Here is a 13,558-nt window from a genome sequence, read left to right on the forward strand (position 1 = left end):
TGGGAAAAGATTCCCCTCACTTTGGAGAAATATTCCCCATCATCTTCAGGAAACTAATCCAGGTCATGACCCTCAGCAGGACACGATACAGGGAATTACATGAAACAGCAAACTCTGTGATGCAGCCTAAACTTTTAACCTTATTTTTTATTAATAAGCCTTGTATTTTCATCATAAACATTATTTTTAATAGTAATCCTCATTTTTAAATAACTACTCCTACTTTTTAAATAATAACCCTTATGTTTTAAATAATAACCCTTATTTTTAAATCATAGCCCTTATTTTTTAACAATTAGAGTGTTTTTAGCAATAGATCAACTCTGTTTTTAGGTGTGTTTAGCCTGATGGTGCCCCTTTAAGCCAGGGCCACTCTGAAGCCCAACTCTTTCTTTCTCCTCATTCTTTGACATTCAAAAGAGTAAAAAAACCTCTCTATGATGAATAGAGATTTTTTGACATTTTATTAAGAGTTTGCCCATTACGTTGATTTGATTACTTTCACTTTAATTACCCTAATTAGCCATCAAGATATAATTTAGCATTGCTGTCACATTGGGCCACAGGTGATATTGCCAGGAAAAGACTCAAGGGCACGACAGAAGCAGTTCCGAAATAGAAATCACATTAAGGGGAGCTGGCTTGATCAAATGCCTCTGCCCCTCCTTGGAGGCTCAGGCAGAGCTTGTGGGAATAAAATTGGGACTGGAGCCTCCAACAGAGCCTGGCCCAGGCTGCAGAAATCATTACCCATCATCTGACTTTGCTGCATGACTGAGTGGGCTGGAAGTTGCTTCCAGCCACGTTTTGCCCCGTAGATACAGAGAATGTGAGGATGGCATTGTCCTCCATCCATCATTTCCAGCTGGAAAAGGCTGGTTTGGGTAAGGATCCCCTGTGCTCCCTGCTGTACACGGATGGTTTAGGGGATGCTGTGCTTGGCCAAAAAGGCAGCAGCCTCATGAAATGTTGTTTTGTTGGCTTAAGGTCCACAAAATTTGACGTTGTGTATAAACTTAAATCAATTTAGGTTCCTAACTTTGGAGCTTGAAGGAATAAGAGGAGCAACATCTAAGGAGCTCAGTGGGAAATGAGAATATTTCTCTGTGCCCTGGTGTGATCCCTGAGAGTGTGAGTGTTTAAACCTGTTGTCTAAGAGGTGGAACCAGCAATGTCTCTTAAAGACTTACAGGTTCTTCTCAAGCCCCCAGACAATTTGCTGCGTGGCCTGTGGGGCAGATAAGACCAGCTCCTTTCCTAAAAGGGTCATAAAAACACAGGGCAGGGGAGGGAAATGGTGGAGATGTTTATCTAAACATTAAATATTAAGTCTGCCACACACTCATTAAATAGTAACTCTACTACAACAGCTCCTCGGGATGTCTCTGATTACTGATGAATTTTTAAAGGAAGGTGGGTGGGGAGGGAGTAAACACAGAACAAGTTTGTAAACTTCGTTTTTCTTGCTTTGCAGAGCAGGAGGTGCACAAACACATCTGCAACAGCCCTGCTCAGAGTCAGGGCTGAGAAATCCTGCACTTCTTTCTTTTAAAGGCTCTCAATTCCTGCAGTGTAACAAGTCCCTTCTCTTACAGCTGTTAAATGCCACGTGTAGCTCTGGCTGAGGCTGAGAAACCAGCACTTTGGGGCTGAAAATTTGCCTTAAAAGGAGGATGACCTTTCTTTGACAGAAAGGAGCATAATGGGGTTCGGTATTAATAAAGTAAAAAAATCTTGTATTTATTTGATGACCATTTTTCACTCTGAGCCGTACCTGGGCTGGAGAGCAGACAGCAAATTCACCTCTCTTTAGGATGGTGTAAACAACACCAAATTCTGCTCTCTTTAGGATGGTGTGAAAGACACCAAATTCTGCTCTCTTTAGGATGGTGTGAACATTCAGTCTGGGGAATGAAGATGTTTCTTCTAAATGGTCCAGGCCGGGTGCCCTCCCCACAGAAGCCAGAGGAGCTCTGCTGATGTGTGAAGCCACAGGATGAAATTTCATCCCAAGGCATCTTTATTTCCACGCCCTCAGTCTGTTGGGAGAGCTGGGAGCTCTGTTGTCAGATCCTGAAGCAGGATCTCCTTCTTCTGTGGAGGGAATTTGCAGCCCTGGCACTGTGTCCCCATGTCCCCACAGCTGCTGCTGTTCCTTTGGGTCCCAGCAGAGGTCTAATAGAGACCTCTTAAGGGTTCTTGGTGACAGATCTGCTTCCTAATGCAGTCTGGTAGGAATTACTCATTTTCAGGATGTTTTCAGTCTTTTAAGAGTGGATTTTATCACAGAATCATTGAGGTTGGGAAAGATCTCCAGGATCAGAGCCCATCCTGTGCTTTATCCCCACCTCATCACCAGCCCAGGGCACTGATTGCCACGTCCAGCCCTTCCTTGCACATCTCCAGGGATGGGCACTCCAAACCTCCCTGGGCAGCCCCTGCCAAGGCCTGACCACCCTTTCCATGGAGAAATTCCTGCTGATGTCCAAGCTGAGCCTGCCCTGGCCACCTTGGGGCAGTTTACCCTCATCTTGACCCTTTTTCCCTGAGAGCAGAGCCTCACACTCCTCCTGTCAGGCAGTTGTGGAGATAGAAGCTCCCATTTTGAACCTCCTTTCCTCCAGGACTTATATTCTATATTCCAGTCCTAGATTCTATAATAGGACTAAAATCCTATTATAGGATATGTTAGACAGATCCTCAGTCAAACTTTTCTGCTCACCAGGTATTCACAACCTCGTGGGTGCATGAAGGTGTGTGGGCACAGAAAGCCAAGGTGATCTCTCCATGCACTGGATTATTTTCATCTCTGCCCACCCAATAAGAATGACAAGGCAGAGGATTGCAGGGATTCTCCTTAAGGAGCAGGATTAAGATGCACTTGAGTGAGATTACAAGAAAAGCGTGGTTGTTCCATTAGAAAAAAAGGAATAATCCCTTTGTTTATGTTCTGGAGATTAAAGCAGTGACAGCAGAAAGCACCCAGAGGTCACCACACACAGACTTTGCTGTCTCAGTGCCTGGCTGGGCAGTGGCTCTGTGATTCAGCAGTTGCAGAATTTAATTTAATCTGTTCTTTTTGCGCTGGGAGCTCTGCAGAGGCTCCATGTGAGGCAGGGAAGTGGCTCTGCCTATTCCACAGGCACAACGGTTGTGCTTGACCAGGAGTAAAAATCTGTGGGGTGAATGAAGGAGGTTCCCCTCTGACGTTCATGGTGTTCCCTCAGGATGGTCACACACCTGCCTTCCCCTCTGACGCTGCATCCTCTGATACAGAGGCTCGAGGGTAGACATTTCCAGCTGAAGTCAGAGAATTGTGAGGTTGGAAAAGGCTTCCAAGATCATCAAATCCAACCTGTGACCACCTTGTCACCCAGACCAGAGCTCTGAGTCCTTGTCCAGTGATTAAATTGGTGTTTAGGAAAACTCTCAAACATGTGGGTGGGAGGTGGCCCAGGCCAGAGAAGTTTTATCCTTTATCATTTTCTAATCTGACCCAGTCAGTCAGGATCTGGCTGAGTAGTTCAAAATTCACCCCCTGTAATCTTGTCCTTTCCTGCTCTGTTATTCCACTGGAATTTCCCAGCCTGGCTTTGCAAATCCAGGATTTTCCAAATGGAAAGTGCTGAAATCAGGAGCAGTTGGGCCATGTGTGACTGGGGACCAAGACCAACCTCTGGATATCCAAACACTCCAAAATCCCAGACTTCCCACCCTCATAATCGGGCTGATTTTCCAGCTGGCTCAGCACCTCTGTGGCCAGTGAGGGACATTGGAACAGGTTGGTTTGAACAAATTCCTCCATGTGCCAAGCAAGGGGCATTCCAAAAGAATAGCTGTGCCCTCTGCTTCTGTTCTTCCCTGTGCAAAGTGACAAAGTCACCACATTTCTGGTGTGATGTGTGATTTTCCATGTTTATTTGAGGCTGAGGACAGTGATGAGTTTGGTGGGCTGAGCCTCAGAGGGGACTCCCAGCACTGCTAAAACTTGGAATAAAGGAGGGATAAAAATGGGAAGCTGTTAATGTTGCCAGCTGAAATTAAACACTTTTTACCATCCCACTTTATCCCTCCTCTGTTCATATTGAATCTTTCTGCTTTTATTTCCCCTCATTCCTTCCCTGCTTTCCAAACAACCAGGGATAAGAGGATGTTGTTAAGGGATAACTTGTTTGGTTCTGCTGTTTCCAAGTCATCTGGGCCTGCAATAAGTTTATCAAGCAGCCATGGCAACATCAATCACCCAGAAAAATAGCACAGAGTGAAATGACTTTTCAAAATGTCGTTGGTATAATTATCATCCTGGCCATTACATTAAATGCCACCATTTATAACTGTTATGTTTAAGTATGCAAACAGTAATTAACTTGGTAATGAACTGAGGACCCCCGTGCCTCTCTTCCCTCAGCTAATTTGCATGTTAATTATCATTAGCAACCAGGGAAACAAGTTATAAACAGCTTAATTAGCAGCTTAATCATTTTTACAAGAAAACGTGCTGCACTTTGATACACGAGCAAGAGTTGGATTAATGAAGTCAGACGAGGGAGTTCTCCCTGTGCTCGTCCTGCTGCAGGGCTGGGCTTGTTTTGGGTTTGTTTTGGGTTTATTTTGGGCAATTTGGGGTCCCCAGATGTGCCCTTACACACCCCTGTGCACACTGAGGCTCTGGGCACCCTTGCACAAGGCTCTCTCAGCCTTCTTGACTGGTATCTACTTAAGAAATCCTGAACTTCCTAATAAAAACGAATTTACTTTAGTTTTACCCCAATTTTGTTTCCTCTTAGTCAGAAATTTTCTGTTGATTTAATGGAAAATTTAAATATAGCTTGATTATTGACATATAATTTGATTATTTGGTTGTATTTTTTTGTTCATTTCTGTGGGGTTTTTTTGCAGGTGGTTATACTTCCATCCCACAACTACACCATAAATAATAATTATTTTATTTATATTCCAATATAAATAATAGCCAGCTCACATGCATTTCAAAGAATTTTTTCTTGTTTTTAAGATTTTTAAAAATTACAGTCAAAAGTTAAACAGAGAGCTGGAATTTTGTCTTAAGGATATAATAATTAAAGGAAGACAATTCCAAATAAGAAGGAGAAATACAAGCTGTGGTTTGTAGGTGGTGCTGCCCACTCTGCCTGATGTCAGGTGCAGGCACCTGTGTGGATTTGGATTCAGGAGATTTTCCCAAGATCCTGGATGAGTAAAATCTGCAGGTGAGGCTCACTCTGTTCTTATCCCTTAGATAAAATATGATTCTGGGAATTATCCCACATTTCCCTGCCAAGAGCGCTTCTCACTGGATCAGGAGTCAATAATCCGATGGAAAGCAGCAGGGATTTTGTCCTTGGATGGGAACGCATTATCCGAGGAGGTTGTGGGGTCTGCCACCAGGGATTTTGGGAATGGGTCAGATAAACATTTGTAGGAGAAGGTTTGGGCATTGTTGATGCTGATTTTTGACAGCAGGGTGACCCTAGAGCCTGGCTGCAGACACTGCCTGGGATGCGGCAGCAGAGCATCCCACAAAACCCCTTTCACCGCAGCTTTCACCCCAAACCAGGGCTGAATCCCCATTCCACGGGAACCCAGGGATTCTTTACAGCAAGATGACGATTCCCGTGGTCGTGGCTCGTAAATAAGCAGAGGTTTGTGCCCAAATTGTGCTGCGGAGGTGGCACCGCCGCGATTGTCGCCGCCGGTCCCTCAGCGCCGCCGCTGCCATGGCGGGGCCTGGCCAGCAGGGGGGGCCAGCGCACCGCCGGAAAGGGCAGCGACGGGCCCCTTTGGGAATTGCTCCTAAATTATTATTTATTTTTATTTTTTATCAACACACGAGCAGGAAAGCTGCCGCTGCCGTATGGGTTCAGCGCAGGGAACTCGCCCCAAAAGGCTGCTTGCAAAATTCTGACTTTTCTATCCAGAATGAAGGGGTTAATTCTGGGGGGGCTCAAATGCCTTAAATGTCTTTGCTTCTTCCTTTTTTAATTTTTTTTTTTCCCCCCTTAGACAGAAAGATTTTGATTTTTGAATTTACCTGCTGGCACATCACTGGCCTTTATTAATTCAAGAGTGTCTTGAAGGACAAGGGAAAATCTGAAATCCCCCCAGCTCAGGCAGGCAGAGAGTGGCTATGAAGGGTACAGTGCAAAGCTGCAATCCTTGGAGGTTAATGTGTAATTTTAGCAAAGAAAAGGCAGTGAACGCTGAAAGGGGAAGGAATTGTTGCATGAGACAAGGGTGGAGTGCTCCAGGCAGCCCCAGAGCCCTGCATGGCTGGGAAGGGGGTGAAGGGGGTGATTTACAGCAGCTGAGGGGCAGCCCCGTGTGTTTTATGTGCTCTGCCACTGCCCCCATCATTTCCTAGCGAGGGGCACTGCCCCTGGAATGGCAGCCAGCAAAGACAGAGCTTCCTGTGCTATGTTCCATAAATTCTTTATCAGCTCTGTAATCAGAGAGCGTGGCTGGATGTTGATTTTGTTACGGTACCTGGAGCGAATCTCTATATGTTAATTTAAAGCCATAAAACTGCAGCTTAGGGTTTCGGCGTCCTAATTGAAACTTCCTCTTCTTGGAGGCATTCATTCTGCTCCAGAGGAATAATAATCATCAGGAAAGAAAGGGAGATGCAGATAAAATGAGAGGGCATTGTTCCCAGGAGAAGTGCCAGGGAAACTCTTGCACTCAGTGCCCAGCTCCAGGATGCCCACTGGACTTTCTGTTGGATTTTACCAGCAGTGCAGTAGAAGCTGCATGAGATTTGTTGTCAGAAATGTGGGGTTTGGTCTTTTTCTCCTGGAGAATGCCCTCGTTTGCATTGTCACTCCCTGGGGAGCACCAGGGCTGGGCACAGCCAGGCCCAAGTCGTGGTTGTGTCATTTCATTGTCCTGCTGTGGAAACGCTCACCAAAAGCAGAATATTTGTTCTCAAAGTGTGGAAACCAGACCAGGCAGTCACTGACAACTGCAGATCATGTTCTGAAAATCTCCCACCCCTCAGCCAAGAGTGGGATGGGAGCATCACCCCAAGGGAAGGGCACAGAGGGTGGGTGGTTGGTCCAGGGTGGGCACTGGGCTCCCTCCTTTTGTTCTCTTATTTCCCCAAGCTCAAGGTGTAAATTCTGCTCTTCTGCACCCTCCAAATTCAGGGTTCTGTGTCCAAAAATCCCATTAAAGCCCAGGCAGGGTGTGGGACCTCGTGCTTGGAAGCAAAGCAGGAAGGATAAGACAGCAGCAGCTGCCAGACTGGGAGCCAAAGGCTGGAGCAGATCAAAGGCAAAACTAAATTATAGATTGATAGATGCCTTTAGTTTATAAGTTATTAAGCACCAGGTAACAGGTTAGATTAATATTGAGCCTGGAGGTTTCTTTTTTGCTTCTTTTTTTTTTTTTTTTTTCTCCCTTTCTTTCTCCTTTTTTAAAAATTGGAGAAAACAAAATATTTTTCTAATTAAGTAAATCTACAGTGCTTGCTAATGGGGCCCGTCTGTGTGCTTGTCAGGGCACAGGGAGAGCTGGAATAATGATTTTATTTTTTCATTAAATAGAATTATAGGCAGTTACTCAAAGCAACTGTGAGTCTAATTGAAAGAAAACCATTTCTTCTTAATTTACTTTCACGGTTCTGGATGATAAAAGAGTGCGTTCGCTGGAAAATTAAATAAAAAACACAACATGAGGAAGCTTGAAATAATGCTGCTCAGGCACAGGTGGGAAGAGGCAGCACAGCAGTTTTCCTGCTTGCTAGAAGTGCAGATACCAGAGCTTCCTCTTACGCCCAAAAAGTGCATTTTTGCTTCCTAAGCTTTCCTTTCAATTAAATCTAATATTTCATTTCCATTTCCAGGACATCCCTTGGTTCTCCAGTTTCCCATCCACCACGCTGCCCATGTAAGCTCAGCCCTTTTTGCAGGGTTACATTTCCCCTCTGCCTCCATCCATGGCAGCAGTTTTTGCCTGTATCCCTGAGATTCCTGGCCAGTTCAGGCACGGGGACCATTGGGATCACTGGGATAACTGGAATAACTGGGATCTTTGGGATCTCTGGGATCTCTGGGATCAGCAGGCATGGCTGGAATGTTAGCAGGAGGTGTGGGGACCAGCTCAGGCCAGGGCAGGGCTGTGCTGCCCAAGCCCTGAAATCCCCATGTGTGAGTCTGGGAGAAGCCAGGCAGGGAATTCAGCTTGGAGAGGGAATTAGAGCCACTGCAGGAGTTATTCCAGGGGCAGAGCAGGAGGAGGGTGCGTGTAAAATGAATTCCAGGGTGTGAAGAACATCTAAGAGGGGTCCTGGGTCTGGGAACTGCTACAGGGCTCTGCAAACACTGCCCAGGTGAAGGCACAGCCCAGGATCTCCTCCTTCTCCTCCTTCTCCTTCTCCTTCTCCTTCTCCTTCTCCTTCTCCTTCTCCTTCTCCTTCTCCTTCTCCTTCTCCTCCTTCTCCTTCTCCTTCTCCTTCTCCTTCTCCTTCTCCTTCTCCTTCTCCTTCTCCTTCTCCTCCTTCTCCTCCCCCTCCTCCTTTCCTCAGCTCCAAGCACCAGCCTTGGCCACCTGGAATTTCTCAGAATCTCAGATTTCTGTTCTCTCAGTGGCCAGTAAAGGTTTTTCTGTGCCTTTCTCAGCCTTGAGCGGCCACAGAAACCTCCAGGCTTGTGGGGAGTCGCCCAGCACGGGCACGGGAGGGGTTAAATAAATGGGAACTGATTAATTCCATGGCCAGGGTCCCTCCCTGGCCCTGGTGCCACATCTGGCAGGGTCACAGCAGCAGGAGGAGAGGGTCTGTTTCCACTAACCAGTTCTGCTACTTCTTACACTAAGTACTTCCTAAAGCAGGCCTGGATAAGGTTTCACCCGTTAGATTTACGGGGATCCCATTTGCTCCAGCTCTTGGATTCACTCAGGCCGGGACAAGATTAAAACCAACCCTTCAATTTCCTTTTTTTTTTTTTTTTTTTTTCTTTAGGAAATGAACTGTGGCTTTTCTGCTAATGAAAGTGCAGAGACACTGAATTCATTCAGGCTCTCTGCTGGCTCTGGGTGTGTTTGATGTGTCTTCAAGGTGCACCTGAAGGAAACAAGAAGTTAAGGCAACTCTTGGCAATTAGCACTGACCATTATTTTCTGCCTTTTATCAATGCCTGTGCATATAAGGGAGCCAGAGCAGTGCTTGGAGTTGTTACTTTGGGAAATGTTCAGTCTTTTCTGTTTGAAAATAGGATAAAGAAAATGTGAAACTTTCCATGAAACAAAGCTCAGTATCCAGATGCCTCCTGCATCTTCCTGTGAGGCTGAAAATCTGTTTTGCTCCATTTCATCTTCATGCTGGTCATACAAAACTCAAGAAGTAAATTGAGAAAAAAATTGTAATCTGCTCTTCTCCTTCTCCTGAAATATATCTAAGGAACAGTGTTTGTAATTGTGAAGAGCTCTTCCTTACAAACTCTTCTGCTGGTGTTTGAGCTTTTCCTTACAAACTCTTCTGCTGGTGTTTGAGCTTTTCCTTACAAAATCTTCTGCTGGTGTTTGTAATTGGGAAGAGCTTTTCCTTACAAATTCTTCTGCTGATATCATGAGGCTTTCCAAGGAAAAACCTTCCCTGTGATACCTGTGATCAGCTGTGTCTTCGATCAGGATGATTCACAGCAATGGAGCATGATATTTATATTTTTCCCACCAGCAGATTTAGCTGGGAATTTTCTGACAAAAAGGGTTTTCATTGCTAAGTGCTGCTTCAGCCAAAATTATTTTTCTTCCATTTCATTCCCAGAAAACACTGCCTCCATTGTTTCCCCCTGCTGCTGGAGGATCTGGGCCTCTGGGATCAGTGGTTCCAGTGATGTCCCTGCACAAGCATTTTCCTCCCTTTGGAAAATTTGAAGCCTTCCAGGTAGTCTGGAGGAGAACTGGACACCATAAAAATCCCCATGGAGGCAAAGGAGCTGGGATTTTGAGATCCAGCAGAACTCTGGCTTGAGTCTGATTTGCAGAGGACTTGCCAAAAGTTGGGTTTGGTTTTTATTTTGTTTGTTTATTTTTCCTCAGTATCTGAAAGGATGGGGTCAGGTAAAGAAAATCTCCAATCAATGGGCTCACTGTGCTTTACTGATAATTAAAACTGGGAGGAACCATCACCAGGCCCTTGGAATTAGGTATTTTTTTTTGGGTTTGGGAGCACACTTCCAGTTCATGTTAGAGGAACTGAAGTGAAGAGATGCTGCTGAATCTCCCATTTTTATTAATGTGGTTCTGAACATCCCAGTGAAGTGCTCTGAGGAATAACCAATGTCCTGGGAGCTGCCTGATAAATGTTTCTTTCAAAAGAAAGATTTTTTTCCCTCCAAACTCTTTAATACCTTCCAAATCTGAAGGACAATTTTTCTCCTCTATAATCACTATATTAAAATTTAATACTGAGTATTAATATAACATACTTAATGGCAACTTGAATATTATTCTGGACATATCTGCACTCCAAAAGCTCCAGGAGCTTGAACAGGAGTGGATTTAACTCTTCTCAGGCTCTTGGGGGTGGCAAATGTGTTTTTGTTGCTGGGAATTTTGTTGGCAGGTGGCAAAAATGGCAAGCAGGGAATGTGTCCTCTTATTTTGTCTGCTGGGGTTGTTTCTGTTCTGGAAAGTTTTCCTTCTGAGCCCATATTTGTAGGGAATTTAGAGGAGAGAGAGGGTGCAGCTGTTTTGGAGGCTGTTACTGAGGTGTCTGTGCTCAGTCATGGCATGGGGAGGATGGAGAAGTTTGGACATCCCTAAAAAGAAATAACTGAGGAACAGAAAAGGAAATTTTACTGTCCTACACAACAGTTTGGCTGTTACCTGTCCTGACAGCCCCTGGGGGAGTGGGGGTTCCATGCAGGACTGAAATATGGAAAAAAAAAAGATCTTTTTCACCTTTTTCCTTGTGTCCTTTCTCCTTGTGCTTCTGCAGGGAGCAAAATCTCAAAATTTTGTGCTTTGCTCTTCCTAGAGATGGCCCAGCCTCACCAAGGAGGCTTAAAAAGGGAATCATCCATCCCCCAGCTGATGGGATTGGCTTCAACCCACAAATTACTGCTGAAAGATTGTTTTAAAATTTGGGGTTTTGAAGGTTTGTATTTCTTATATTCAACCTGTAGTCCACAACTTGCTATAAAGGAAAATTCAATTAACTTGTAAACACAGCTCTGGCTTGATGCAAAGTGCTGAAAGTCAGGACAAAATATCTGTGTGGCTGACAAAGCCATAAAACCTCAGATCCACTTAGAGGGAAGAACATGGGAAACAAATATTTCCATGCAGGTTTGGTTCTGTGGGTCCCTTTTTTTTTTGCAGGAGTGGCTTTGTGAGGAGCTAAAAATGGTGATAGTCAGGGCTTTTTTTTTACAGCCTGTTTTAACAGAGTCACTAGGTAAAATATTCTCACCTGGAAAGAAGTCTGTGATGAGGTGGAGGGAGGGGAAAGAAATTGGAAAAAGAAAATAAAGCAGCAGGCAGTGGGTGGCAAAAGGGAGCGGGGGACACAGCGGTGAGTGTGAGGGATGACTTGGAAAGGAGAGGGATGCTATTGAGGAACAGCAGTAGGAAGGAAAAGGGGGGGGGGGCTGAGGGGAAAAGCAGGAGACATGGTAAGTTAAGTAAATTCACATTTATTTCTGCAAGAATTTGCTTCAAACAGCCCTTCCTGCCCTCGCTGAACGCTCGGTGTTTGGACGCCCTCCACGCCGGGGGAACAAAACGGCTCTGTTGGAGCGCCGGGGGTGAAGGCCCGGTCACGGGCACAGCCAGGGCCCTGTGCCCCACCTGAGCAGCACATGGAGCTGCTCCCGAGCTCCCCAGGCCCTGCTGAGCCCCTGGGCCGCGATACAAACCCCAAACTTGCTGCTGATTATCTCCAGGAGCTCTGTGGAGGAGCTGGTTCTGAGCCTTGGTCACCTCCCAGCCATCTTCACATGGAGCTGCTCCAGAGCTGCCCAGGCCCTGCTGAGCCCCTGGGCCAGGATACAACCCCCAAACTTGCTGCTGATTATCTCCAGGAGCTCTGGGGAGGAGCTGGTTCTGAGCCTTGGTTGCCTCCCAGCCATCCTCACATAGAGCTGCTCCAGAGCTCCCAGGCCATGCTGAGCCCCTGGGCCACGATACAGACCCCAAACTTGCTGCTGATTATCTCCAGGAGCTCTGGGGAGGAGCTGGTTCTGAGCCTTGGTTGCCTCCCAGCCATCCTCACATGAAGCTGCTCCAGAGCTGCCCAGGCCCTGCTGAGCCCCTGGGCCGCGATACAAACCCCAAACTTGCTGCTGTTTATCTCCAGGAGCTCTGTGGAGGAGCTGGTTCTGAGCCTTGGTCACCTCCCAGCCATCCTCACAGGGAGCTGCTCCCCAGGCCATGCTGAGCCTCTGAACCAGGCTGCAAACCCAAATCTCTCAGCTGATTATCGCCAGGAGCTCTGTGGAGGAGCTGGTTCTGAGCCCTGGTCACCTCCCAGCCATCCTCAGAGCTCTCCAGGCCCTGCTGAGCCTCTGAACCAGGCTGCAAACCCAAATCTCTCAGCTGATTATCGCCAGGAGCTCTGGGGAGGAGCTGGTTCTGAGCCTTGGTCACGTCCCAGCAATCCTCAGAGCTCCCCAGGCCCTGCTGAGCCTCTGGTGTCACTGACATGTTTTATGAAAAATCTTTTCATTAGGATCTTTTATCTTGAGAAGTTCAGCTTCCCTGTGTTTTGCTGCTTTGGAATGTGATTTGGAGAATCGTTTACCCAGTGTGTGAAATTGTTTTTACTTGATGGCCAATGACAGCCACCTGTGTCGAGGCTGTGAGCAGTCACAAGATTTTGTTATCATTCCATTCCTTTCCTTTCAAGCCTTCTGATGAAATCTTCTCTCTATTCTTTTAGTATAGTTTTAATCTACCATTTTATTTTAATATAATATATATCATAGAATAATAAATCAGCCTTCTGAAACATGGAGTCAAGCTTCTCATCTCTTCCCTCATCCTGGGAGCCCTGCAAACACCCCTATGACACCCTGGGCTGCAGACCCCAAATTTGCTGCTGATTATCTCCAGGAGCTCTCTGGAGGAGCTGGTTCTGAGCCTTGGTCACCTCCCATTCATCCTCGGAGCTCCCCAGGACCTGCTGAGCCCCTGGTGTCACTGACATGTTTTATGAAGAATCTTTTCTGCACAGGCCTGAGGAGGCTCCTTCACACAAATCCCTGTTTCAACCAGGACTTCCCATTCCCTACAGAATCCTGCATGTTCTCAGCTCTAATGGCTTCTCTGGATAAAAGCTGCAACCCTTTAATGATCATAATTTGCAATATTTCACCTGCTGTGGACCCCAGTGGGTGTGTGGCATGGCAGCTGCTGTGGGCATATCCCACAGGCCAGCAGTATTAGCATAATATTTATACATATATTTTTTATTAAAACTGGTTGTTGTGGTTCTAGGCCACTCTTATTAATCTGTTATTTTTAAGTGTAAGGTCTTTAAAATACATTGTGTAGTGATATTTAAGAAAAGAGCTGATCCACTTTCTATGTCCATTAAAAAGAA

The sequence above is a fragment of the Melospiza melodia genome, chromosome 26, assembly GCF_035770615.1.
Source record: "Melospiza melodia melodia isolate bMelMel2 chromosome 26, bMelMel2.pri, whole genome shotgun sequence".
NCBI classification, from domain to species: Eukaryota; Metazoa; Chordata; class Aves; order Passeriformes; family Passerellidae; genus Melospiza; species Melospiza melodia.